Source organism: Pseudopipra pipra, chromosome 4, assembly GCF_036250125.1.
Source record: "Pseudopipra pipra isolate bDixPip1 chromosome 4, bDixPip1.hap1, whole genome shotgun sequence".
NCBI classification, from domain to species: domain Eukaryota; kingdom Metazoa; phylum Chordata; class Aves; order Passeriformes; family Pipridae; genus Pseudopipra; species Pseudopipra pipra.
In genome coordinates, this window is record NC_087552.1 from 28,283,764 (window position 1) to 28,309,912 (window position 26,149).

Genomic DNA, 26,149 nt, shown 5'->3' on the forward strand with positions numbered 1-26,149 from the left:
TTTCCAGGTAAGAAGTTAGGATACAATCTCAATTTTAATTTTAAGCACATCTGAGTCCTAGAGCCATGTTTTTGCTTGCACTCACTGCTGCGTGACACTATTACCTTTCCAGTATCCAGTATTATATCACATACATTCCAGGAGCTTCAGTTCACAGATAGTCTTGTCCATGTTACCCCTAATCTGTCCTTGTCAGTCTGACCCCCACCGTATGCTCATTACAGGTTTTGGGATCCTGTCAATTTTCAGTCCATGGAGCAATATTGGCCTCACCCATGTGGTCTTTTTCCAAACCAATTTGGATTGGTTTTGCAACTAAGTCAAAGACATTATGTAAGGGAATTACTCACTTTTATGTGAGCAGCTACTGGAAACAGAACAGCTGAAGTCCTGGTCCATTAATAAGTTCCCTAGGTATTAATAGGATGCAAACAATGAAAAGAACACTTAATAATTTATAAAATAATTAGCTTCTCTGGGCTTTCCATTTATTAAAGCCAACAAGTTTTATGTGCTCTATTCAGTCTACACAACAGTGTGCATATTTAAATAGACATGATCTTTGTTAATATTGATTGCACAAAACAATACATTTGATTGTGATGTAATAAACAGAAAGAATGTCCAGCTGATATTTCATTGGTCCATTAACAGTAGTTAATCATAATATAGTAAGAGTAGTGAAAGTGTGTTATGTATAAATTTATAATTTTTTCACTCAAGAAAGAAATAGAAATATTTACATTAAGATTATAAAGGCCATTTTGCTGTTTACTTCTTGTTTGCAAAAGAAAGTTGGACCCAGCTCTGTGCAGCCTTTGTTCAGTGTGTGTGCCTGTACACAGTAGGTTAAGAAGAAGAAACGTGTTTTAAATGGCTCTTGAAAGACAACCATTTAAAAAAGAAATCAATAAACTAATACAGCCAGATGCTGAACATCTCACTGGAGACCAAAACCACTAATAATTATGGGAGATTGAAGAATCCCTACAGCATTTGTATGAAATAATAATAAAGTTCAAACATTTCCGCTGACCTTAGTGTTGCTCATTAAAGCTTTTAGCAGAGACCTGGATACAGTCGCATTCAAGTGAGGTGTTTGGAATTAAAATACAGATAAAAGGAAAAAGGTTAATCCAGGTCAAGGGAACAGACCAAAACTAGGATTGCATAAGATTATATTATCTTTCCTCATTTCTCCAATGGTCAACAGCAGTTAGTTTTAAGTAACACTCTTCTCCACAAAATCTCCTAAATGAGAGCCTAAACATGCTATTAAATGCCCATTTTTTGGCTTTGTCTGTATCTTTAATCACTGTACTATGATTTTTGACCTCTAAGAGAGTTTTGTTTGTCTAAATGCAGAAATATGCTTAGCACCACCTTCAGAAGACAGATGTATTGCACTCTCTACTGCTTACTGTATGTTGTAATTACAATAGTCCTTTTCTCTTTTCTATACCTAATAATCTCTATGAAGGAAGTACATCAAAACACACTATGAGCCCAATTTTGTAATAGAGGGGTGACCGTGACCCCAGAACTGAACACTATCAAATGTTAAGGCAGTTGGATCTGTATCTGACCTACCTTGAGGCTTAATGTAATAATAAACCAAACTTAAAATCTTCATCCAGACAGTGGCTCACTACTCTTCTGCGTCCCATATATCATTTACTCAAAATGCAAATTCAGGGCTTTGTGGCTGAGGATGCTGCTACCTTAGAGAGTGGTAGTGAGCACTCAGGAGCTCTTGATTCTTTTCTTCACTCCACTACTCATGGGATGACATAAGGCACATAACAGGTCCTTGCAAGCTTTTCCACTCTCTCCACTAGAAGAAAAAAAGAGAAGGAAAGAAAGATAGAGAGACAGAGAGAGAGTGAGCAGGGCATAAGAATTGTTACATATATTCTAATAGCTCTTGGTGTGACAGAAGGGCTAGTCTTACAAACAAAGCTAACATTAAAATCAGTGGACTTGGAATCAAGCTGACTGAGATTTATATTTCTTTCTGCTCCAGACACAGACCTGTTTGAAGTGGGTGAAGCTTTAGCAATGTGTTGGCATATTTTACATCAAATCTGAATCTTACCCCATTGTCACATTATTATATGAGAAGAGTGAGTATTGTACACCCTAACTTATTCAATATTTAATTTTTTAATGGTGTCAAATAATCTTTTTTTTTGGTAAAACTCAGCCCTTTGTCTGGAGCCTGTTCACCATAGAGTCCATCTTTAACAGTTAAACTGTGCTAATCTTTTTGTGCAGAGGTGAAGTCACCCTCTGTTTATATGTGTAACGATAAGCAGATCCAGATCTAAGATTTTAGAAATGCTTTACAGAGCAGAAGTACTGAAGCTCTGCATCAGCAGCTTCAATAAGCAAAACACAGGTATGTTTGCTTCACTGTGTATTTTAGGACAAAGGGAGCATTAGAAGCACTAGAATGTATTGGTGAGGGGTCTTCTGATCTACAATAACACAGGGCGTGCAGTGTGAAGTCTGGTTCAAGAGCCTTTGCAATTAAAGGTTTCAGCCAAGCTCGTGGTGTGTAAGCCGGGGTGTGCGAATGCGCTGTGTACCACCCAGCTTGCTCTAAGCAAGGGAGGGAAGGGTGGCTGGGTTCTTTAAACAGTTAGACCTAACAAATGACTCGTTTTGAAGTCTTAGGAAAGAATGTGTGCTAGAGTGCACTAATACTGGCAAACAACAGAAGAGAAACGGATACGGCCAAAAGTTGGCAGATGTTCTCTTGGAATGTAAAGGAGGTGTGGGGGGGAAGCCAACAATAAAAAGCCTAGGTGTTATTCTTTCCACATGTGTTTATAGAAAAGGGATAGATTTCACACTTCACCTTTTTCCAGTTTAATGTGTATTTTTTCTTCTGGTTTCTTTTTGGCTACATTTTTTCCCACCATCTATTGTTCTATTACAGTTCATTCAGCCTTACATTTAGATGGCTTTGTAACCTGGGTAGTATCCCTCTGCTTCCCATCTGCAAAAACAAAGGGTCATATTTGGTACACCATCAAGCATTTGCATTTATCCTGCATGCTGTGCATAGCTAACAAGCATCCATAGTCTGCTTCTTCAAATACATAAAAGCCAAATAAATGCCCACGAGGACAGGAAGCATCTTAAATGATGATTTAAGAAACAGCTGGCACATTTTGAATCTCCTCATCATAAAGATGAAATGGGAGTTTATTTATCCTGTTAATGGTCTAGAAGAGACAGAGGGAATGAAGAAACAGTGGTTAAAGGCAATGGTTCATCAGAATAGCCTTTCCTGAAGATAAATTTAGATCATAGCTCATATGACATAAATTAATGTAAGTTCTTCCTTACAGATTTCTCCTCCTATTACTTCCACGTGTGAAACTACTATTTCTAATGCAGTGTTTTGAGGCTCTTCCGGATGCATGTTTGTGTGTTTCCACCTTTACAGTAGCATATTTTGAATTAAAGAATTAAAGATTAAATAGAATAGATTATGTTATTAAACTAATGAACAACGAATATATACAAAAAATACTACAAAGCTGGTTTGTTCAGAGGAACAAAACTCTTTCCAAGGGCACAGAGCCTCACTTTTGCCCCAGTCCATGGATGAATGAGGTCTGAGCTACCTCTGTGGGTGAGGTTCTGTTCAGTACTTCTGGGCAGAGAGATGATAGAGCCAATCTGCAACATGTATTCACACTGGGTTGTGCTTTACACACATGCCCACTGTTGCACTCAAGCCAATAGGGAATCTGGATCAAATACCAACATCATCTTGTTGATTACCTGACTGAACTGTATTGACTTATCACACACTCTCTGTCTTACTGAGTGACCACCTAGCCCCATTGAAACACACAGATTTGTGCAGGCAGACCATTCATCTACTTCACCACCACAGCTAAGAAGCAATGTCCATTGACACTTTGTCAAAAAGGAATTTAGATATTCCTGGAAATGTGTAGCTTAAAATTTTCCATCCTATCAGGTGAAAGGGACACAACAGTGAATTGCTTCAGTGTTTCAGATGTTAGATGAAAGTGACATCCATCTACTGGTACTCTGAGCAGGATGATATATTTATCTTTAAAACTCTAAGAGCTAAATATAATTGTGAGTGTATGATTTGCCTTGTTGGCTGCTGGATAAAAAAGAGATTGTGAGCTTGAGGTAGCATGTCCCTACTGAGGTACATCTATGATCACTGTTGAGAAAATTGAGAGGCTGGCTAATTCTCTGCAAGATTTCCAGTCAGCTTGAATCCTGCAGGTCATGAGATGTTTAGGGTTTTTTTTGTGTAGTGGGTTGGGTTTGTTTTGTTTTTTGTTTTTTGTTTTTTTTCCCCCTTCAAGCCTTTCTGGTATTTTCTTGCAGAACTTTGCAGATCACAAGAGTTTGGCTAAGCTTCAGAGGAGTCATGTGAATGTATAGGATCAGAGGTGAAAAGAACCTTTCACCGATTTGGTGAATGCTGCTGGAGCATCTGGTTTTGTAGAACTCTCAATTTGTTTTTAGATTTTAAGAGTGTTTGCATTCATTCAGCTTTCTTCCTATACTTTGATAACTCCACTTATTTTCTTGGGAAGGGCTTTGGGGCCCAATTTTTAATCAAACTTATAGCTGAGGGCATGACTTAGCTGTAGGAATGGAGAAAAGCCTCAAAAACAAAGATTGAAATGATCAAGAGAATACTAGATATATTGTAGAACTCTTACAAACCCCCCATAAATGAAAATCCATTTATTTACTAGCAAAGCTGATCAATTGAAAATTATTAAATAGTACATTCAAAACTGTTTGTACAACATTAATTCAACCACTTTGTTTATGTGCATTACACTAATTTATTTTCTTTCCTCCTATGGATTTTTGTCTTAATCAAGAACAAAATGATTTAGAAAAGATTTACACTAAAAAAATTAATTTTGGTGCTCAATCCTGATTGTAGTTTGTTGGCAAAATCCCTAATGTAGTTTTAGAGAAAGGAAGCACTAAATTCATTTAAACAGAATCCCAAAAGTATTGAACCATTTTCAGATAGAGCTTAAATTCAAAAGTTGAGTTCAAACGTGCCTGGTTCACAGCACTAACACCATTATGTAGACTATTAGCAATGATGTTCTGTGTTGTCCCTTTGTCCTACTTCACTATCGCTGCTCCATCAGAAATACTCAAAAAGTAGAAATGTCCCTGATAATGTCACTTAATCCAAACCCATATGCCTGTTGTGCTTATCTTTCAGTAGGGGCAGCAAGACTTTTATGAAACCTGTTCACATCTGAGATGCATGCAGAAGTTAAACTCAGTGAGTTTAGGAAAGGATGGAGTTCCAGCTAGAACAGTGAATTTCCTGACTTCTGATTAAAACCAGATGCTCAGTACTGTTATAACACAGAGTTTTATGGGTGAATACAGCAATATTTTGTTTCATAAATGTGTGCTTTACAACAAATCTAATGGGAATTGTAAAGTAGTACCTCACAATATCAATGTTTAAATGTCCCAGCATAGTATATTAAAACCATAGCAATTCTTTGCTCATGACACAGCTGAGGTGCAAATCCATATGCTGATACCCTCTGTAAAATGTGTCAGATGGAAGATAGAAACACAGTCTCTCAGGACAATATTTCAGGGCCAAATGCAGTCTCTCATGGGAGGTCTTTATAGATCGATTTCTTGAGGTTATGAAAAATAAATGTAAACATTCTTGCAAATGTCTGTCAGCATTTAGGGCTTTGCATTATGCATAACTTCTGTCCATTTATGTCAGAAAGAAACATCACAGTGTGTCATACAGACTTTCCTATATTACATACTAAATGTATTGGTGTGTCAATGGGATTTTGAAGACAATCTTGTCTAGCTCAATGTTTGCCTTCCTGGAAAAAATTAATTGCATATCTACATCCTTCTCCAATGGAAAAATCCAATGTAAAGCATTCCTGCCCCCCCCTTTCCCCCTCCCCCCCCCCCCCCCCCCCGCTTCCTTGCTCTGGAAAGGTATCCAGCCATGTAGAAAGAAAAGCAGAAGTATTGAGAGATGTATACTTGGGCCAGTAAGGGGTGGAGCCAAGTGGGCAGCTGTCATTCCAGTTGCTGTTTCCCCTGCCTGACCTGTTAGTGCCAGTGCCACAGACCCATTCATGCCAGTGCCAGACCCAATAGTTCATACAGGAAATAAGGAGGCTTTGGTTGTGTCAAGGCTACTCAAGCTTGGTGCCCCAAGTTTTCACCCTATATTACATTTTATAGCAGAGGAAACTTGCCTCTGGAGTAAGGTAAGGGTTGGACTTACTGTACAGACAGTGTCCAGAGTACTGAGGTGTGATTTGTGACTGAAACAGCTGTACTGACAAAAATTCCTCATGTGAATGGATATACACAGATTAAATTTTCCTTTGATTAGGGTTGGAGGTGTGGTGTGGTGCTGGCTTTATATGTCCACCTTTGTTTTTTTTTCTGTTTTGCTGTAGTCACTTCCTCTGCTTTCATTGATATTTCCCCAAATCCAGTATGAACATGAACCCATGAAGGCAGATTTCATATGCACAAGGTTTCATTAAGTAGCAGATATTAGAGCTATAGTGTTTCTTCTATAGTGTTCACTCCGAAATATTGGAGGAAAAGAGCTGTCACAAAACATTAAACATAATTTTTCTTTAGGAACGTGAGTCAGGACAAAACACTACCATGTGGGAGGGGGGATGGAGCTAGGGAATTGGATTTTGGGACTATCTCAAACCATGACAAGTGGTTACCTCATTTCAGAGTTACAGTGGTCAAATTGTTGCAGTGGTTCACCTGTAAAGATCAATTCCTAAATAAGGCATTATGCTTTTGTTCCAGTTACTGCTGGCATGGCTGAGATCAGTAGTGCTGGAATGGGTTGGTATCTTCAATCTGTCTCCTGATTTCTGTGCCAGGGTGTCTGTATTTCCATAGGGAGTACAAATGAAGGCATTATATGGATGAAAGTCTGGATCATACTGGGCAAGGTCCATCACTATAACTTTTTGATCTATGAGGGAAAAACACGTCCTTTTACTTTAGATCTATTTGGTGTTTGTGAAGACATATGGAGTGAGAATACTGGAAACCACATGCCTGCATTTATCTGAAGGTTGGGGATTACCTTCCTGACGGGTGAGAAAGAAGTTGTCTCAAATCTCATTCAAATGTTTCCTTTGTTTCAGTAAATCCTGGAAGAGCGACAAAATATAGCAAATATGTAATTTTGACATGAAAAACAGTCTTAAAGGACCTGAAATGAAACCACAAATTCCCTTCAGCTAGGCACAGAGATTGAGTGTGACTCTTGCAAATGATCTGTTCTCGCATGTTGAAATTCCAAAGGTTGGTCTCGCTCCTTCTTTTTCTCTTTTTAATTGAAAAAAAAAAGATCATTGCTCCCCCATCTCATTAATTTTGCCAAGTCTCCAGGGGTATTGAATCTCTCTTCAAAGTAACTTAAAGCAGCCCTTGTACATTATCTTAAACATGTGCCACTGTCAGCTCTTTGAGGGTCCTGCATCCAGGTATCAAGCTGGGGTGCTGGTAAGAGAAGGACCTCAAGGAGAGGATCTTCATGTTCGATCAGACTCCTTCTCACTTTGACCTTTGCAGATCAAATATGACCTGAGGGACTTCATGAATCAATGCAATGTATCAACTTTCTGTTCTGGTTCCAGGTTCACCACTTAACTGCTCTTTGAGGTTGGTCAATGTGGTGCTTTATTTCTGTGTCTCTACTTTGTACCTCTTGAGACAGACAATCAGCTCTTTGGACACATGAGACATCTCTACTGTGCAAAGAGTGCTTATGCCATGTCCTGCAGTCCTGTGCCCAGAGACTTGCCCACATCTACTCAAGTCAAGGCCAGAGCAAGATCACCCATTTAGTCTGGCAGGCTGAGCATGAGGCTGGACGATGCCATTGCTGGGCTGGAAGCAGAACAGAAAAGTCTGGATGCTGCTGCAACATGATGTGGCTTAATAATGCTCACAATGATCCACAAATGGTAATAATAAAAATACAAATTATGGTACTGCTGTAGGATGCAGCACTATTGTCTATGTAGAAGTAGAACATGTGGGGTTTTTTTCCACTCATCTTGCACTGCAACTGGCAGATACGTTCTTGTTAGGAAAAAAGTGTACCACTGAAAGACCCATGAAAATTACTTTTCTGAATGATCATTTGCACCAGCTGAGTAGTCATTTTGCAAATTCTAATGTTAAATATTAATATATTTCAGTGAGTGTCAGCTGCCAACATATTTTTTATTAGTATATAGGCTGTCACATCATTGCTCTCAGCAGTAGAAAGTGATGGCATTCTGAGAAACATAGAAAGCTGCTGTTAACTTTGTCATCCTCTCCTTCCCCACAGAAGGTCCCTCTCCATTGCATTGTATCATTTGAATTTGAGAGCAGTGTTTTACCTTTCTATAGATTTACTTAAGGCAAATATTGGTGTGATGGAAATCTGTAACAGACTTTCTGCTCACAATTGTGATGTCACATCAACTTTGTGACCACTTCACTTCTGTTTTCAGCTTCTCTGGCATCACCCTTTAGGGCATGATGGAGAAAAATAAACCAAACCCAACTATAAAGTTCCTGTATAAGCAAAATAAAATGCTGGATTAAACTGTCTGCTAGATCTGACTGAAAGCTCTGCAATAAGGGGCAAGCTGCTTGTTAGAGGGGGTTGGAAATGGTGCAAGGAGGAATTTGCAAAACAAGGCTGTACATCTGTGCAGGCCTCTGGAGAAACAGAGGGAGGAAGGCAGGGAGGTCTCCTCTTTTATTATCTGATGAACATCAGTCCCTTTGGTCAGACTGCTAGGCGCCTACTGGAGCTTAACCTCAGATTAACATCTGCTTCATTTCAGTGTCTGTCTGATAGTGATATCAATAAACATCATCATCTTACAGTAAAAGCTGATAATTAAATCTGTGCCTGCTGACTCACTATCTATTGTGCCCTGGGGAATAATTGCAGATAGTGAAGATTTAATAGATAAAAAAATATTTTGTATATCACTGAGTAATGAATATGAAGCTCTTGTAAGCGCGATTAACTACTTACAACGTGTATCTATAGATCATATGAAGAGCAGCCAGAGGCAGGCTGAACTTCCCTGTGTTTTTGTAGACTTGCTGTAAATGGATAAGTCCTGTTAACCAGATCTGGACCCATTACACCAGGACGGTACCTGCAGGTTTGGTCCCTGTCTCTTTCGGCTTTGCAAATATCTGTGACAACTGAAAAGAGTGTATCGGAGGAAAAACACAGGTGAGAACAGTGTCACATTGCACATACATTTGCAATGAAGAGCTCTTGCACTCTCTAGTAGGCAAATCTACTGTCAGGCTTTAGTTGGACAGACCCACTTTTGAGCTACAAAAATCAATTTTTCATGATTTTCCTCTAGACTGCCCCATGGTGTCTGGTAAACAGTCTCTTGAAGTGGTGGGGCTGCACCTACCACCAGTGACAAGGAGTAAGAAACATCCTGAAGGAAAGTGTGAGGCATGAAACACTTTGAGCAAGGCAAGGGCTGACAAGCACTTTCTAGTGTTACATGTGAGGCCCTGTTAAGAACAGAGTGTCATTCAGCAGGGAGACTCCCGGCCAGCAGAAACAGCTCTCCAAGGGCCTTCTGCACAGTAGTGGCTGAGCATCCTGCTGAAACCAGTGCACAGCCCCCAGCAAAGTGATGGAGAGATGCTCTTGTCAGCCTCCATTAATCACTCGCCTTGCCTCTTACTGTCACTGCCAGGCTGAGCTGTAGAAGACAGGAGCTGCAGAGAGCTCAGTCCCCAGCCCTGGAGAGGTTTATGTGGGTGTTCAACTCTCTGGGCTGTCAGAGTTCCTTCAGTGGTGCTGCAGGCAGGTTCAGAGTCTTAATCTGAGGGGTTTCGGTTGGTCTATTGAGAAGACAGAATGGGAAAAAGAGAGAGAAAGGCAAAAGTTGATTCCAACTCAGTATATTTTATGATTCTGTGATTTCATTTTTCTAAACAGCTAGGCTACATATTTGTATATTCAGAAAAAGTCACTCTCAAGAAATGAAAATATGAAGACTGCCTTGGAAGAAGAGTACAACAGTGTAGCTCTGCCATAAGCAAGAGAAAAGAGGCCCTTGCATTTTAAATCAAATTTTGTCCTGCTGGTTTGGAAAAAAAGACAGAACCAGGTGTAAAATCACTTGCATAAACACTAATTTAAAAATAAGTTTTTAGTGGGTAAAAGAGTAAAAATCAGTTAAAATATTTCAATTATGTGCACATTTATCTTCTTCAATCTACCTGTTCAAGACCCATTGGTGTAACTCACCTAATGTCATTTCTTCTGGAGATGGACCATTTTGATCCTTCTGTGATTGCGGCACTGCATCATCAAATCTACATGAGGATTTGAGCTCACTCCTGAAATAGTGTGTGCAAGGTATTTGGGGTGCTGCTAGCAAGTGATGTACTCAGGTATGTAGAAATTCTACCTCTGCATTTGGGATCTGCTCTGCAGGATAGGTCATGGAGCCAGCCAAAACTGAAATTGTCCCTGGAATCATTCAGGGTTTAATTTGAAGGTCTGAATTTAGTGCAGCTTGAATTGTTTATGAGTGAGGATATTTAAATATCTTTTCTAGACATTCCTAGATTGTAATACAGTTAAAATTTATTTAGGTATAATTAAAAAGCCCAAACGCTGACAATTGTCCACCCCAAAACCTCACAGTACTACACTATACTGACTGTCAGAAGATTAAAGCAGAGGGAGGTGAAATATCACAGTGTTCTAAATGTGAGAACACACAAAACAGGAACCTGGGGACCCATATTTAAGGAATCTTTAGAGATCTCAGATATGCTGTTCCTACTTTAGTTGATTTCTTTCATTAAAACATGCACCGTTATCTTGGATTAACACATATCATGTCATGAAGGCCTGATCCTGTGAATAGCAAAGGTAATTTGGCCCTTGATGTTGATGGGCTTTCAATTCAATTATTGAAACAATTTCTATTTAAAAGAAAAAAAAAATATCTGTAGCTCTATGTGTGTATTTGATGCAGGGACCCAACCAGAGATCAGTGACTTGCACCAATATTTTTGCAATGCTTCAAACTGATGCCCATTTGGCAGGAAAATGGCAAACTGAGGAAAGACAATAGGACACATTTGTCAAAGTTTTCATTGGCAGGACAAATCTCCTTTGCCAAGATTTAGGCTGAAATATTTTGCTTTCACTTCTCCCATGGGGACAGTCCCTGTGGTTCAGTCATGTGCATTAACCCACTTAGCTGCCCAAAAGTGTCTATTGAGAGAAGGGAGAAACCCTCACTCTTACCCTCTCCACAGAGGAGAGGAGGGGACACTTGAGCTTTGTTTGGCTTAGGCTCTTTGTGATTGTACTTGCATTAGGGAAAGAAACTTTGTGTTTAGTGATAGATGAGAGTGGCAAAAGCCTCTGGGAGACTGTGGGTGGTCTCATAAAGTCTGAATTTCAAATCATGCTTTGCTGGAGATTCAAGGGTCTTCCATACTCCAGCGAGGCCCTGGGCAACTTGGAGGGAACCAGGCGTTCCTCCACTGCTTCGAGCACATGGGGGCCCCTTGCAGTTTTGGGTCTCAGAGGCATCTTCACCTGTAAACTGGGCACTGGGAGACACACAGCCCCATCCTGCCCTGCTTGCTGAGCCTGAGGCTTGGACAAAGGTTTACCCTTTCTCTGGGCAAACCTTTCTCTGGTCTGGGTCCTGCAAGCTGCTGTTGAGCTTAGCTGCAGTGCTGCTTTGCAGCCCCGAGAGGGGCAGGTTCTGGTAGGTGCCTGTGACTGGAAAAACTTGCTAGGAAAGGTGGTCTGTGGCTCGATGGAATACCATGGGCGGCCAGGTGGGGTCAAGGCAGCCAGCCAGCATACACAAGGCTGTATCATCCATCTTCCTCCAGGCATGGGCTGCTGAGCCGTGCAGGTGGGCATGGACCTAGCCAGTGCAATGGAACAAGAGAATCCCAGGGAGCTGTGATTAATTGGGTAACTTGTGCATGTTGCTTTGAACATATGAAAAGGTATAAAATGCTAATTATTATTATGAGGTGTCTAACAGCCCTTTTTAATTTACTAGTTGCTGTTTTCTTTAGTGTGCACTTATAAAGGGCTTTTGGCAAAAGGGACTGTTATTGTTAAAGTTCAGAAAGTAAAATTTTGGGTCACATGTCCAGCGCTGTCTTGGAAAAATTATATAACTTGTCCAACTAAAGTGAGACCAAAATTAAGGGAGCAGGACTTACAGAAAGGGAGCAGAGCCAGCTCATAGCCTTCGCTCTCTAATGTATACAGATCCCCCAGAAGCCTTTCTACATGACTAAATGTATTTCAGTTGTGTTTCTTGAAGGAATGGTAGCTCAGTGTGTAATAATATTGGTCATATCTATAGAGAAAACACTTTCATCCGAACTCTTAAGTGCTTCGCTGACATTAATGAATCCTGGCTGGAGATAAACATTATTTGTATTTCTGAATAGGGCACCTGAGGCATGGAGAGACTAAGTTTCATGAGTGAGAAAGGCACTTACATCCACCTGTGCAACGTGATCTCTGTGGCTGCATTTACTAAAGCTGGGCGGATGCTGACACCTGTGGCTCACCCTCATGGATGGTGTCAGCATTAACCCACCTCTGTCTTTCTCTCATTGCCCTTAGTGTTCTCACACCTAGAGTTAAAATGCCAAACACTTTCAAAGATCTTGCTGATTCTGCAGATTTCCCGGTGCACGTTTTCACTGCTTTCAGTGGTTTCTGGTTGGGCTGGAGCTTCCACAAATTGACACAGTAGAAAAAAAGTAACTCATGATACTGGGATTTGTGTCTGAACTGGGATCACTTCCCAGATCCCAGGTTATCTCCTTGCCTTGGCCAAACGTGTCATCATTGCTGAACGACACCTGCACGTATCTCTTCTGCTGGCACCTGGTATCTGAGTGATGGAAACCTAGGTGCACAGGAAAAAAGGAGCTGTGACAGCCTCCACCAGCACCCTGCATGAATCATCAGGGCAACATGATACCCAGACCACTCAAGCAGCACGTGTGCCAGAGAGCATGAGCAAAGATACAGAGTTCAGCAGCACCTCACTGAATCTGAGCGGGGTTCTCCAAGCCGCCAACTCCTTTCAGCTCCTTGAAGCATATCTGAAGAAGCTGATGGGGTGGAATGGCAGAATCACAGCCTGTGGGGGACTGTTTGGCAAGGGAATTGTACAGGCTGTCTTCCAGCAGGTGGTTTTCTATGAGCTTGGTGAATCAGAAAGAAAATAATTTGTAAACCCCTGTTATTGAGAAGGTATCTATTTATTTTCTAGATCCTGTTGCTGGTTCCTGGGTTACCTCTCTAATTTTTGCATCTGGTACACAGCTCAAGCATGAGAAGCATTGTTCCAAGACAGCAGATGGATGAACCACTATAAAGGTAGTGGCATCCCAGGTGAGTTTCCCATTGGCTTTACACTACACATTGTTTCCTCCCTTGTTTTCTCTTTCATTTTTCCCAATAAGTATTCCTGGGATTGACAACTATCATGTTGAAATCCAGAAATGCAAGTTGCAAACCCAGGGAACTCACTTTTCTTTTGGAGCTGTAAAATAAGGTATTATTAAAAGCCCAAGCTGTACTGTTGCCAGACAGTGCCATTAAAAAGAGGTGTGAAATAATTTGTTTGCAGTTAAAAACCTATGCAGTGTTTCTCCCAAAGCTCATATCAAGGCTTCTGGGGGCGTGTTGGGAGGATTTGACAATGATGGCTACATGTTTGAGAAAATGCACAGCAACAGCCTTGAATATGTTAGGGAATTTGTGCGTATTTTTTTCCTTTTTGGGAAAGGAGTTATTTACAGCAAATTGTTTTGCATTATATTCTCCCTAAACTATCAATTGGGAAGAGATTTGATAAAATGTGCACAAGAGGAATAGAAACTAGAACTATTGTTTTGATGTGACAGGTATGAAGATGAAGAGATAGAGAACTGATTTAATTTCTATACAGAAATGTGTAACTGAAGAAAAAAGGGAATTGGGGGAGTTTGGTTTAGAAAGAAGTTCTTTTCTTCTGCAGGAAAATTCGAAGGTTCGTGCTGGGCTCTGTGTGGTGGCCAAAGGCTTTTTTGGGAAAGCAGGACGCCACTGAGCTACAACCTGTATAATTTGTCCACAGACAAACAGGAGTTAAATGTAACTCTGATTAAACTAACTTTTTAAATTGCCAAGGGGTTCAGTGTCCCTGGATTTCAGAGTATCTTGCAGACAGATCAGGAATTGGGCTCTAAACTCCATTGGAGTCATGTCATGTAGTTTTTATTTGTAAGAGAATTGTGTGCTGGAGTTTGGTTTTGGGCATTTGTACTCAGTGTTAACATCTTCTTTCATTTAATTTTATTGTTCAAACCCTTTAGATGTGGGGCTTTACACGGATTAAATTAGGATATAACAGTCATTGTTTAGTCTTCCATTCAAAAGTAAGTACATTTAAAGAAAAGAAGCTGTAGCATTTAAGTAAAGGACAGTAAGGAGTGTATACCCAGAGGGGCTGTCACTTTAGATAAGTACGACTGCAAGTTCTGTAGCATGCTAACATGGAGAGCTGGTTTCTTCATGTGTTAGTTTTGTTCACTACTTGATATAATCAGGAATCCAGGAACTGTTTAACCTGACTCAGAAGAATAAAAGCTATATTGAAGCAGAATGCTGATAGGTTTTCAGGATCTATTATATATCTCATAGTATATAGGGGAAAGAATACTCCAGTCTGTATTCAGCACACAACAGTAAACACTAATCTTGTTATTTATCATGTTCTAAAAACATATATTTTCAGGAATGACATATATGCCTGGATGACTGGGTTAATCTTTGCACCTTGATTTATGAACCTGTTAACAAGCCTTCCTATTCTCTCAGAAGGAGAGTGCTATAAACACTGTAATTTAATCATAAAGCTTTTGACCTTAGCACTATCAATGGGAGGCCTTGTTGCTGGTTTAGCTTGTATAGGACTATGTTTGAAAGTTGGTATTCCAAAAATACGTTTGCTATGAATTAACATTTGAGTGAATTTTGGCAGCTACTTTTATGTCTGGTTTTGTCTGTTCTCTGGTAAAAAACTTTATCTGGAAAATATCTGAGAGGAGTTACATTCAGACTCTAAATGCAAAAGTATTCAGTGATACAGAAATGTATATAAGCTACACAGTTATTTTTGCTCTCTCAGCCAAGGGCTGGAACCAGTCCCAGTCATGACCAATAATAGCTGAGCAAAGCTCAGTCTGGAACATTAAGTATTTCTTTACAAACTGACTTGGTAGATAATTATATATGTGCTTATTGAAATAATTGGTAAATTAAGCAGTTGCAGATGTTTGCAGGATGGTGTTTGCAACTAGAGTTCTACAGAACAAAATAATTCATTTGACAATGGTAGAAAGCAAAATGCATTTGAGGAAATTACAACTGGTTTTAGGTATTCTGCAGATGGAAAGAGACTCTTACATCATGGGATGTGTTATTTATTGAGAAACTGTTGTTCCAGCTCCAGTTGTGGATGAAAGACAAAATTTAAAGTGATCAAAAATTACACAGAGCAGTAAGTGTGAGATTTAAAATTCAAGTAGGAAATGGGAAAGAGCTATTTCCCCATGGTTGAATTGAGATAGTGACTTGGGATGAGATCCTTTTGACGCAGTTTTGCTTCAAGGAAGAAATGGTCTGGAGGGGAAGAAAGACCCAAATTTATAGAGTGCATAGGGAGAAGGAGAAGACAACAGGATAAAATTAACTTCACTGTTTCAGACCTCAGCAAATCCTCTGGATGTCAAGGAAATTTTTTGTGAAAGCTTTGGTCATACCCTCTTCTGCCTGATTTTTCTTTTGCCTCCTGTTTCAAGGAATTTAAAGAGGAAACTTGGGAAATGTTTTGTTAGCTAACACTACTGACCAAGACTTGTGGGGTTTTTTTGGTTAAAAAGTCGGTGAGCTTTAAAAGTACACTTTGAAGCAGGTTTTACTGGTCTGTTTGATTTCCATGTGGATTCGAAGACTGACCATCAGGAAGAGGCAGTGACTACAACAGCAGAGCAGCAAACAGTGCTGCTTCCTTTGTCTCAGAGGGGTAGGATGTTCATGTTTAGAGCACAAGGCCTGAAAAGAGTGCCCTGTGTTCCTCTCTTTCAGGTTATCACTGTACCTGTGCTCTCGCAATCTCAGAGCATTTATCCTTGAGAAGGTCTGATAAAGCAAGATAATAATATTATTCTCATTTTTCAGGTTGTGAAATCAGGAAGAGAATGTAACTTTTGCCCACTGTGACAGAAGCATATTTGAAGCAGAAAAATGAGTCTCAGTATCTCACAGTTTACTCACAGTGGAACGCAAATTCCAGAAAATAAGTCATTTGAGGACTCAGATTAATATACTGATTACTGTTTTCCAAAATAAAGGAATGTTATTTATTTTTATTGCTTTTCAGGTGTAATGGTTCACAGCAAATAGTATGGACTGCTCCTCCTCCAACCCTGTGATGCTCTTCCTTGAAACTGTGCCACCTCTTCTATACCAATGTCTTTCCCTTCTCCCACATCTTGATGCCCCTCTGCCATTTTTACCTGCACTGAAAATGTTAGTTAAATTTATTGTTATACTAATTACTCCATTTACAAAAATACAGTTGTAAGCCTTTCCTTGAGTACCTTGCCTTACATGCTTTTCACTTAATTCCTCACAAAATTACAAGTCTTCTTTCTCCTTAATCATGCATTTCAGCAGCTTTTTACTCTCACTCTTCAGTGGTTTGTGGATCTTTTCTTTCCAGTTCTTCCCTTTGCTCACTGGAGATGCTTCCTCTTTTGTCTTTGTGAGATGCTGTCACATAGCTCCAGCAAGCCACGTGTAGGAGAGATTTATTGCAAACTAATGATAGCCCCTGTGTTTATTTGAGCTGCTGTCATGTTTAGTCTCCATCAAGGTGCAGTGAGTGGCTGCATCACTACCTCTCACTTACAGGTTTTTTTAAATGCCACTTTCAGCACATGTTGTAAAACACTGCATGGTGAAGATAATCCATTTTGTTAGTTCTGAAACACAAAACTCCTCTCACCAGCCACCAGAAAGAACCTCACATAGGTTGTATAAATGACTTTGTTATGGCCAGGCTAGATACTGAACTCATAGATTTTTGCTGTCATTACCTGCTTAAGTGGAAGTGCTGACAGGAAAATTCACACTGACAGTATAGCATAACTTGGTTTACTATGAAGTCAGCATCCAGTTTTCTCCAGTAAGCATCTACAGCTATTCCACTTCTTGCATGTTAAAAGTTACTCTTGCTGTAGGCAGCAGCTCATTGAAAAAAGCCATAATAACTGATGTCTTAATCCTTTAATGAGCACCTGGAGAGGAGTTATCTCTAGGTGCAGCTTTTATGCTGGGTGTGACACCAGTGAGGAGAAGGGGCAATTGGGAAGCTTTCCTGGGAGTCAAGATCAACCTGGAAGAAGGCAGCTCATAATGATGAAGCTTGTCTAAAGAATCAGATACCCATGAGAACACATCAAATATAACTGTGGAGTTGCTTTGTCTACAGTGGCTCTTGAATGAAGGGAACATACACAACATAGCTAAATCAGAGAAAGGAAACTATGGATTTATTTCTCTGTAGCTCTCTCAGAATGGAGTAACTAACTCTTCAACATCATGTTTAGGAAAATAATAATCTTTACTTTTACTCTAGGACTTCTCTGATGCTGAGTGATTTTAAGTTGTCAGAGTGGCCTGCTCAACTCACTGGGACACTTCGGTTTTATTCTCCACCTTTCCGACATCTTGCCCAGTTTAGACATTCCTCAGTATTAGGAGGATCATCTACACAAAGACTGGCAATACAAGATATCTCTTGGGGGCTGGCATCTTCCTTCACCAGATAAGAACTTCCTTGGCATGCAGCAGGGTATCAGGAAACAGCCTGAAACTTGGGACTCCTCCGCACTTTGGAGAAAAGGCCTTCTGTCCACCTCGTGTGTGGGATAGATAAAGTATGTGTTCATCAAATCATGATGTGTTTTAGAAAACCACTTCTGTGACTCATTTTGCATCAGTCGGGAAAAGGGCTCCCTACAAAAGGGGCAGCTGACGGAGAGTTGCTTCACTGACTTGTCCATTTTCTGGGGAGGAAGTGGGACGATCTGCTAGTTTTATGTGTTAGGCTGGTCCAGCAGAGGGGGCTTTTACACAGACGAGAGACAGCTTTGTGTGCGCAGTTACCAACACCCAGGTGCAAATGCTCCTGCAGCAGGAAACAGCAGTCTGACCAGAATCCAATTATAGCATTTAGGATGTAAACACAGTGAAGGGTTTATTAGATTAAATTTGTGATGCAGGAGACATTTCATATTTTATTTGTGCCTGGACCAGTGGACTGAAGACAGCTGGTGCAGTATTGTTATTGTCCATTAAAAAAATGTTCCCTTGTTGTCACTCCACCTTCCCAATCACAGGATCTTTCAATAATTGCTATAAAATGTGCTCATGCTGATGAAACATAGCAGCAGCTATATGATCTTTGAAGAAACAATGATATAAAACCTCAAAATATTTTAGAACTACATTTATGCAGCACCTAGAATTGACCCTCTATAACATAGAAAACGCTCTATTTGTGGCTCTGAAATGTCTTGTTTGATTGTTAAGCTAGTTCCCTACACATGGAAAATTAAAACTCCATAAAATAAAACTTGGTAATTTGTGCAAGCAGGGCCTCAATGAATAAGAGAAGCTTAGGACCTTATTTTTGACCACTAAGCCCCACTCCTTGCAGCCAGCCACACTGTGGGTACATTACCTTTCTCAGATTTCATTTATACATCCCAAAATCATGCTTTACAGCAGCTCCTGGCTCCGTCTCTAGTCAGATAGTGTTGCTATTTTCTTTCATGCAGAGGCATATCTGAGTTGTGACCAAAAATATTAAATAATGTATTTTCAGTTATTTCCAGCATGGTTGAAGGCTTGATATAAATAATCTTAGGTGTAGAATGAGAAATGAAAGTTCTGTTAAGGTGGCTTCTACTGTGGAGCAACCCTAGCTGTTGAAATCCAGATGTGACTTCCACTGGCTTTGTATGTCCCTGTGCAATGTATATTTTAATCTGCTACTGTTTGTAAGCTATTCATCTTCTAAGATTTCTATATGCTACTGCATATACAACAGTAAGCACTCTGGCAGACTCATCTCAACATCTTAATTGTGTTAATTTTTTTGTACTTGCTGGTTTGGTTTTGCAGGTTTTTTTCTCTGTAAATGCAGCCTTTTAATTTGAACTGGTTTGCAACCTGCACTGCATCCTCAAATAGAATATTGTCAAATAATATTCAAGAAGAATAAAGTATAATGTAACAGACAAGGGTTAAGAAAAATGTATTTTAGCAACCAAGTAGGAGGAAAAGAAGGAGAAAGGTGTGGGAAGAGCACCGTAGGAAGGACATGGCTGCTGCGATGTTTAAGAGTTGATAGGAAGGTGAAATCTGCATTTCATGAGAATGTCTCCTGGCAACTCTCTTTCAGAGTGACCATTTTTTCCTGAACGTTTCTGCAAATTGGATTTATTATCAGTTTGGCAAAAATTTTCATCACGAGGTCCATATACTAATGGAAAAATCCAGGAAACTATCTGAGACTTTGGACCCAGGACTCTGCAGGGCAGAGGGATTTATGCAAGGCAACGCAGGTGATACAGTTTGAGTTTGTGATCTGCTTTCATGGTAGAGAAAGGATATGATGTCTGAATGAAGAGATAATGTGCTTGCTTGGGAAAAACACTTGAGCAATTTGAATTCTTTGGCATCCTTTTAAGGATTTGACTTCCCGTGGCAGAGTGGAATCCATATTTGTATGAATTAAAGCCCAGCCACAAAGAATAACAAGTTAGCATAGCATAGTTGGTTCAAGTAATTAAAATCTGACAGTGCTTCTCTCAACTTCTTTTTTCTGACTCGAATTTTTCCTACCTTCTCAGGCATGTCCAATAACAAGTAGCATAACTCCAAAACGTCCTGTGTGACTAAGTAAATGAGCTTTATTCATTAAGTATGCTTTTTTAATACAGTGAATTTTCAGTGATGCACAAAGACCATGCATGGTAATTGAATATTGGAACCTATTCTTCAAGCATAGTCCCATGCTATCTAAATTATGGTAGTGGTTTAATCCTTTGTCTCTAGGCTAAATCTCAGTGGGAAGACAAAAGATACCCCATTATGCTAAAAAAATAAAGACACCTAATCCTATACTTTAACACTTGTTGTTGAAAATCCACATAAATTGTGCCACCATCACTGGCCAAGTGTGACCTCTGAAAAAATACCAGTTGATTTTTATAGAGTTACAGTTTTTCTATTATAATTTCCTATATATGACAGAAAGATTGATTGTGCTTTTAATACCATTTTGCCTAGTAACTGCTTGAGAACTTCTTTTGGCTGTTTTCTGCAAGTTGAGTTCACTTACTTGATCGTATCTAATCCTCTGGAATAAACCCCATCTGTTCATTTTTAGAAAGTGAACTTTTACAGCTTTATTACTGACCATACAAATTGGTAGTCATGAGTTTTATGTTTCCTAGTTGTACTTTGTACAACTCTAGCTTGGTAAAAGTAATTGAGGAAAACCCATTGAGGGTTGCAATAAAAATCATGGAAGCAGAGGGTTGAAAGGCAATCTAGTAGCTTGTTTGGTTCTTTCTGTTCCAGGATAAGAACAACTACCTTTATACTAATGTTGTATTCTGTTATCATATCTCCCTAATACATTCTTCAATACTTGTGGAAACACCACATCACAGCCTTGCCTGCAGTACACTGCCCTACCACTTACCACTACCCTATTTCTAACCTTGAAACAGTGTGTACTATTATAAATTCTTCACTCATTCTGTGAAAGCTTTGAAATATAATAGATGAGCCCAAAAAGGTCAAACCACATGTCTGTTTCAGAACAAAACTTTCTGAATGACCTTCCTCAAAACGGCAGTTTTGCAAAACCAGCATCACTGAAACGGTCAGGGCTTTCTGGTTTATGAATAATCAGGACTATGATCAAGAAACATGACATGAGTGTGAGTAGTGAAAAATGTCCCCTAAAGAAAAGCCTTTGTACATGGCATGAGATGAAAAACAACATTGCAACTTGCATATATATGTGTGTTTTTAAAACAGGATTAATTTCCTATTCATCTCCAGAAAAGGAGATGCTCTGTGGTTTACATAATTCAGAAGAAGCTCTGTGAATGATATTTCATGAAGTTTTGAAATTAATTAATAGCATGGAACATGTCCCACTGTGCCAAGTCATTTTGACTGAAAGTCACTGGAATATAATAAAAATTATTGCTGCCTCTGCAAAATTTCTGCCTATCCCCAGAACAAGTTTATAAAGAATTAAAAGAAGGAGATCACTATGAAAAAGAATTAAAATCTCAGCTGATACATAAATAGCTAATCGTACAGAACTAATTTGTAACTTGGGAAGAGCAGCAAAACACTGACCCTTGTTTGCTCTTTATCACATTGAATAGTTGCTGTGTTTGGACAAATGGGAATAACTTTGCCAAGATTTCCTATAAGCTGTTTTTGTGGTTTGATACTCTAAGGGAAAAATTATACCACAGTGAATTAACAGAAGAGCTCAGGTTGTGTTACAGCTTGGTACGCTGACAAGGGGTAAAAATATGTTCAAAGCATACCTGCTATATGACTATGAGAATAGCCTACCCTCAAAATTTGATGGAAAACCAGACAGCCTATAGTTAGGCAGTGGGCAACTAAAGACCTGACCATCTCAAAGCAAAGCCCAACCAGCTCTACAGCTTAGGTGAGGCTTGCAAATGTTAGTTCAATGCAGATATTTACTATGCAGGCACGCACAAGGCATCTTCAGCACCTCAAGGTTTTCAAGGCAGACTGTGCCTAGGGCCAGACAGTCCCTACTGACTAAAACTCCACCAGCCTGGCACTGAGAGCAAAGAAACTGATGGAGGAAGAACTTCAGCTGCTCAACACTTGCTCAGAACCTGGCTGAGCTGGTGCAGCGCTGCTGTGTAGCATTTCTGCGCGTGTTATCCTGGCTGGATTAAAACCAAGGAGAAGCTCCCACTGCCACTGTCCCAGATTATCCACTGAGCTCCTACTCCAGTGTACTGCAAAACCCACATGCTAGGGGTATTAGCAGGATAGTGGATAGGCCTAGGAGTCAGATCTCCTCCTCTTCTTCACTATTTGTCTCTGGATTAAAAACAAAATTGTAACAAAGCACATCTAATTTGCAGTGTTTTACACATAGATATTGTAGCTAATGCAATTAATTTAATTCTAGTGATGATCTTTGGTCTTGCTCCATGGCAAGATCTTTACAGTGTAAACAATAATTGAGTGAATAGTCTTAGAATAAGGATTCTTTCATCATTTTTAGCATTATCATTTTAAGCTATTTTTTGGATCAATAATATAGCCTTTTTTTTTTTTTTTAAAGTAGGTGCTGAAATTCCATGTGGTAGTCAGGCTATTAGGAAAGACATATTTGCCTCAATATTCTTTATGTCAGATTCATGGAAAATTAATAACTGCATCATAAGAAAGAAAAAGAGTGGTTTCTTTTCCCAAACAAGAGTCTGCCTTGTTGAAACCTCCAACCATCCACTTCACTTTGATTGCGTATGTTCATTCTTTCTTTGATCACCTCATTAAAAATGGAGAAATGATTGATTTGCTCTACTTTGTTCTGGCCTTAACAACTTTGCAAGCTGTGTGAGACAAACAAAGACTCCTCAGAAAGGAGAAGAAGGAAAATGAGAAGGAAAGAAAATGCTGAAAGGTCTCCTGGCACTGTGAGTTGAAGCAAAAAAAATTGATTATGACAGTTCTTTTAGTGTCAAAGCACAGACCTGCAGAAATCAAGTGTTTAACTTCTCAGGAGGTTGGTCTCTTGGTTGATGTATTGCCTAATAGCAATGCAAGCCATTCATGCTACTCTGCAGACACATTACCGTGCTTTTGCTGATCATTTCTGCAGAGGGAAGGATCAAAGATCACTCTCTCGATTCAGAAAAAAATTACTTAATCCTGCTAAAATTCCTTACATCATTGGAATGATGCTTTGCTCTGCTCTGCCATGGAAAGCAATGCGAAGCACGGGGTAGCAATTTGTGCTAGTTGGTTCCCTGCTGTGAGATGAACTCATGCTCACTTGAAGACCAAGTTCTAGTTAGAGCCTCTGTTTGCTCCTCACACAACCATCTCCATATTCATTCTAGTTTTGGTGCATTATTCATTCTAGTCTTGGTGCATCTGTCTTGCCTCTGCATGAGCAGGGTTACAGTCTCGGAGTTTTAGGCCACTTCTGGCTTTACCATTTCTTAAGGGCTAATCCGTCCCTTTGGGCTGCTGACTTTCTGGATAGCTCCTTCAAGGACAAAGTTTCATAAGACCTTATTAACAGCAGTATGTAATATTGATCTATGGAATATCAAAAAGTTTTGCTTTATAAAATTTCCAAGAGAAAAAGTGACACTGGAGCACTTAGTCCTTAGTGAACTGAAAGAAAATCAGCTTTTTGCCTCAATGTAATTTTCTGAATCTTCTCAAGGGGATGCTGCCATCTTTGCCAGTTTGCAATGTGTGAGTAGTTCCCCACTAACTTGCTGGCTGTCCTCCATTATTTATTTGAGTACTTCCTACTCCATTACACGCTCCCCCAAATCACATAAACACCACATTTAATGTAGAGAGAACCCTGGGGCTAGCTCATATTTTGTAGATGTAGAGGATTAACTCAAAAGCACAAGTCATGTCTGAAATGTTTTGTGCATCAGATGAAAGATGAGAACCAGTGAGTTGACCCATCTACCACGTATGTGCAATCACCTCCTGGTCTGCATTCCTGGGACAATGGACAAGAGGAGTGAGAAAGAAGTTAGGATGAAAGGGACAACAGGTGGAAGTGAGGATGTGCATCTGAAATACACAGTATTAGTAGGAGTCATGGAGGGACTGACTCTGACACACCTGCAGATCAGCTGAGAGAATGTTGTCATTCCATGCTGCCAGCTCTAAGCTGATACAGGTTACCTTGGCTTGCAGCTGTCCCTCTGGTGCTCTGAATGCTGCCAAAGAAATCATAGAGCCATTATTGTCTCTGGAGAATGGTTTTGTCCATTCCATTACGGGCAAGTAGCCCATGCTTGCATCCATATCATACTGCCCTCTTCCTTAATGGGCCAAGGATGCACTAGAGATGCTTCCTACTGCTAGGGCTATGCCAGGTGATCCAGCTTCTCAGAGGCACCAGCAGAGAGAAATTCATCATACTCCCACCTGTCTGCTCCCTCTGTCAAAGAAAGGCAACACAGGGCTGCTAGATGCAACCACACAGGGCGAGAGCAGGAGCGAGACAGCACGGCTGTTGGGCAGGGCTTTCCCAGAGGTGTGGGAAATGCTGCTTCCAGATCCTGTTCTACTTGATTCATATCAGGATTGGTAAGAGAAGGCTTTTCTCATCAGTCAGACAAACCCCCAGTCTACTAATTGAAGAGACAGTGGGCAGAGCGGGTTTTCGTCACAGCTTCTGCATGCACAGTCCTTCCCTTTTATATACAAAATATTATTATGGAAGCAGGAATGTGAACTGTGGTCATTTATGCAGGAAAAACAGATCCTCAATCCAGACCATTGAGTGAGTCGCTCCATTGCAAATTCTCTCTGGTTTTCCAAGAAACAAATTTTAACTATCCAGCAGGAAGTGTGTGTAAAAAAATTGAAATCAAAAGTGCTAGGGAAACTGTAGGAAAAGTGGCACTGAGCCAGCACTTAGGTGATTCCCTTTCTCTGGATTTGTCACGTTCGGTGTCTGTCACCTTGTTCTGCTACATGAGCATTTAGAGGGGAAAATCAGTTTAGTTAACCTTTTTATTCAGCAGAATGTCTGAGAACTCCATTAATAAAAGTCTGCAGGCAGGAGGAATGTGACCTTTTTTTTTTTTAATTTGAGGACTGTAAATTTTTATTCAAGGGACTGATGTTTTACTAGGTAATGAAGCAGCCTGATTAACAAGTTCAGGAGTTTTTCATCTGTGCAAAACAAAACAGACCAGCAGTCGCTTTCCAGACCCACATTACTTTTAGCAGGATCTCTGCACTCAGGTTGGTGTCCCATGGAGTATTCAAATTGCTGTTGTGATTTCTTTTGCATTTAGCAATACGACATGGCACAGCCTCTGTAACAGAGCAGGGCTGTGGCCCAGCTTTGTCCAGCAATCAGCTGGGCAGGTTCTAAGAATGCTGTGCAGCCTGACTCCACAGCAGGTCCTGCTTCTGATGCAGGGCTGTGTCTGCACCACTTGTGAGAGTCCGTGTTGAAACAGAGAGATGCAGCTTAGATAAGTGCTTCCCACCTTCCCTGGGGAGAGCCTTCAGCTGCCCCATGTAACTTTTTCTATCACTGCTTGCCTAACCCTTATCTCACTAGGAAAGAAAGGAAGCCTATCAGCTGGTTCTTGTTTTTAATTTTCATGGCAAGATAAAATAAAGATTCCTTCCCTCTCAAAATATCTGCTGTGCTCCTCTTAAGGGGTACATTAAAGGATGACTGAAGAACACCCCAGAGACATTCACTTTCTTCCAATGATATATGTGTTGGCATATATATTTGTTAGTCACTCATTTGCAGTCACTTTCTAATTCCTGCCTGGTTTCAGCTCTCTTGTCTAGAAAGCAGAAATTTTTGGGACTGTGTGCTTTTTTGCCTTATTAGATTGAATGAGAAGGTTGTCAAACAGGTATTTTTCCTCTGGAAGCTATGCAGCTTTAAGAAGTCAGGTACTCTCCCAGTCATTTTCTCTCGCAGGTTTTGCACATACCTAACTGTAGGCTTTGCTCATGGATCACAGAGTGATCCATGGTGGACACATGCTCAGAGTTACATCTTGCCCACACCCTCCATAGTACAGGTTCATCACCACACAGTCCTCCTGATGGAAACTTGTTTTTTTTTCTTTTCCTTCAAATTCCAGAAAACCTCAAATAGGCTTACATGTG

At 40.0% G+C, this 26,149-nt stretch overlaps 1 long non-coding RNA gene across 1 annotated transcript; it reads left to right on the plus strand.

The window, feature by feature from the left end:
* Nucleotides 1–12,252: 12,252 nt before the first annotated feature.
* On the plus strand, nt 12,253–16,754 carry LOC135413031 (uncharacterized). Its single transcript, XR_010430077.1, has 3 exons — nt 12,253–13,299; nt 13,383–13,504; nt 16,337–16,754. It is a non-coding gene; the product is annotated as an uncharacterized LOC135413031 (long non-coding RNA).
* Nucleotides 16,755–26,149: the final 9,395 nt, after the last annotated feature.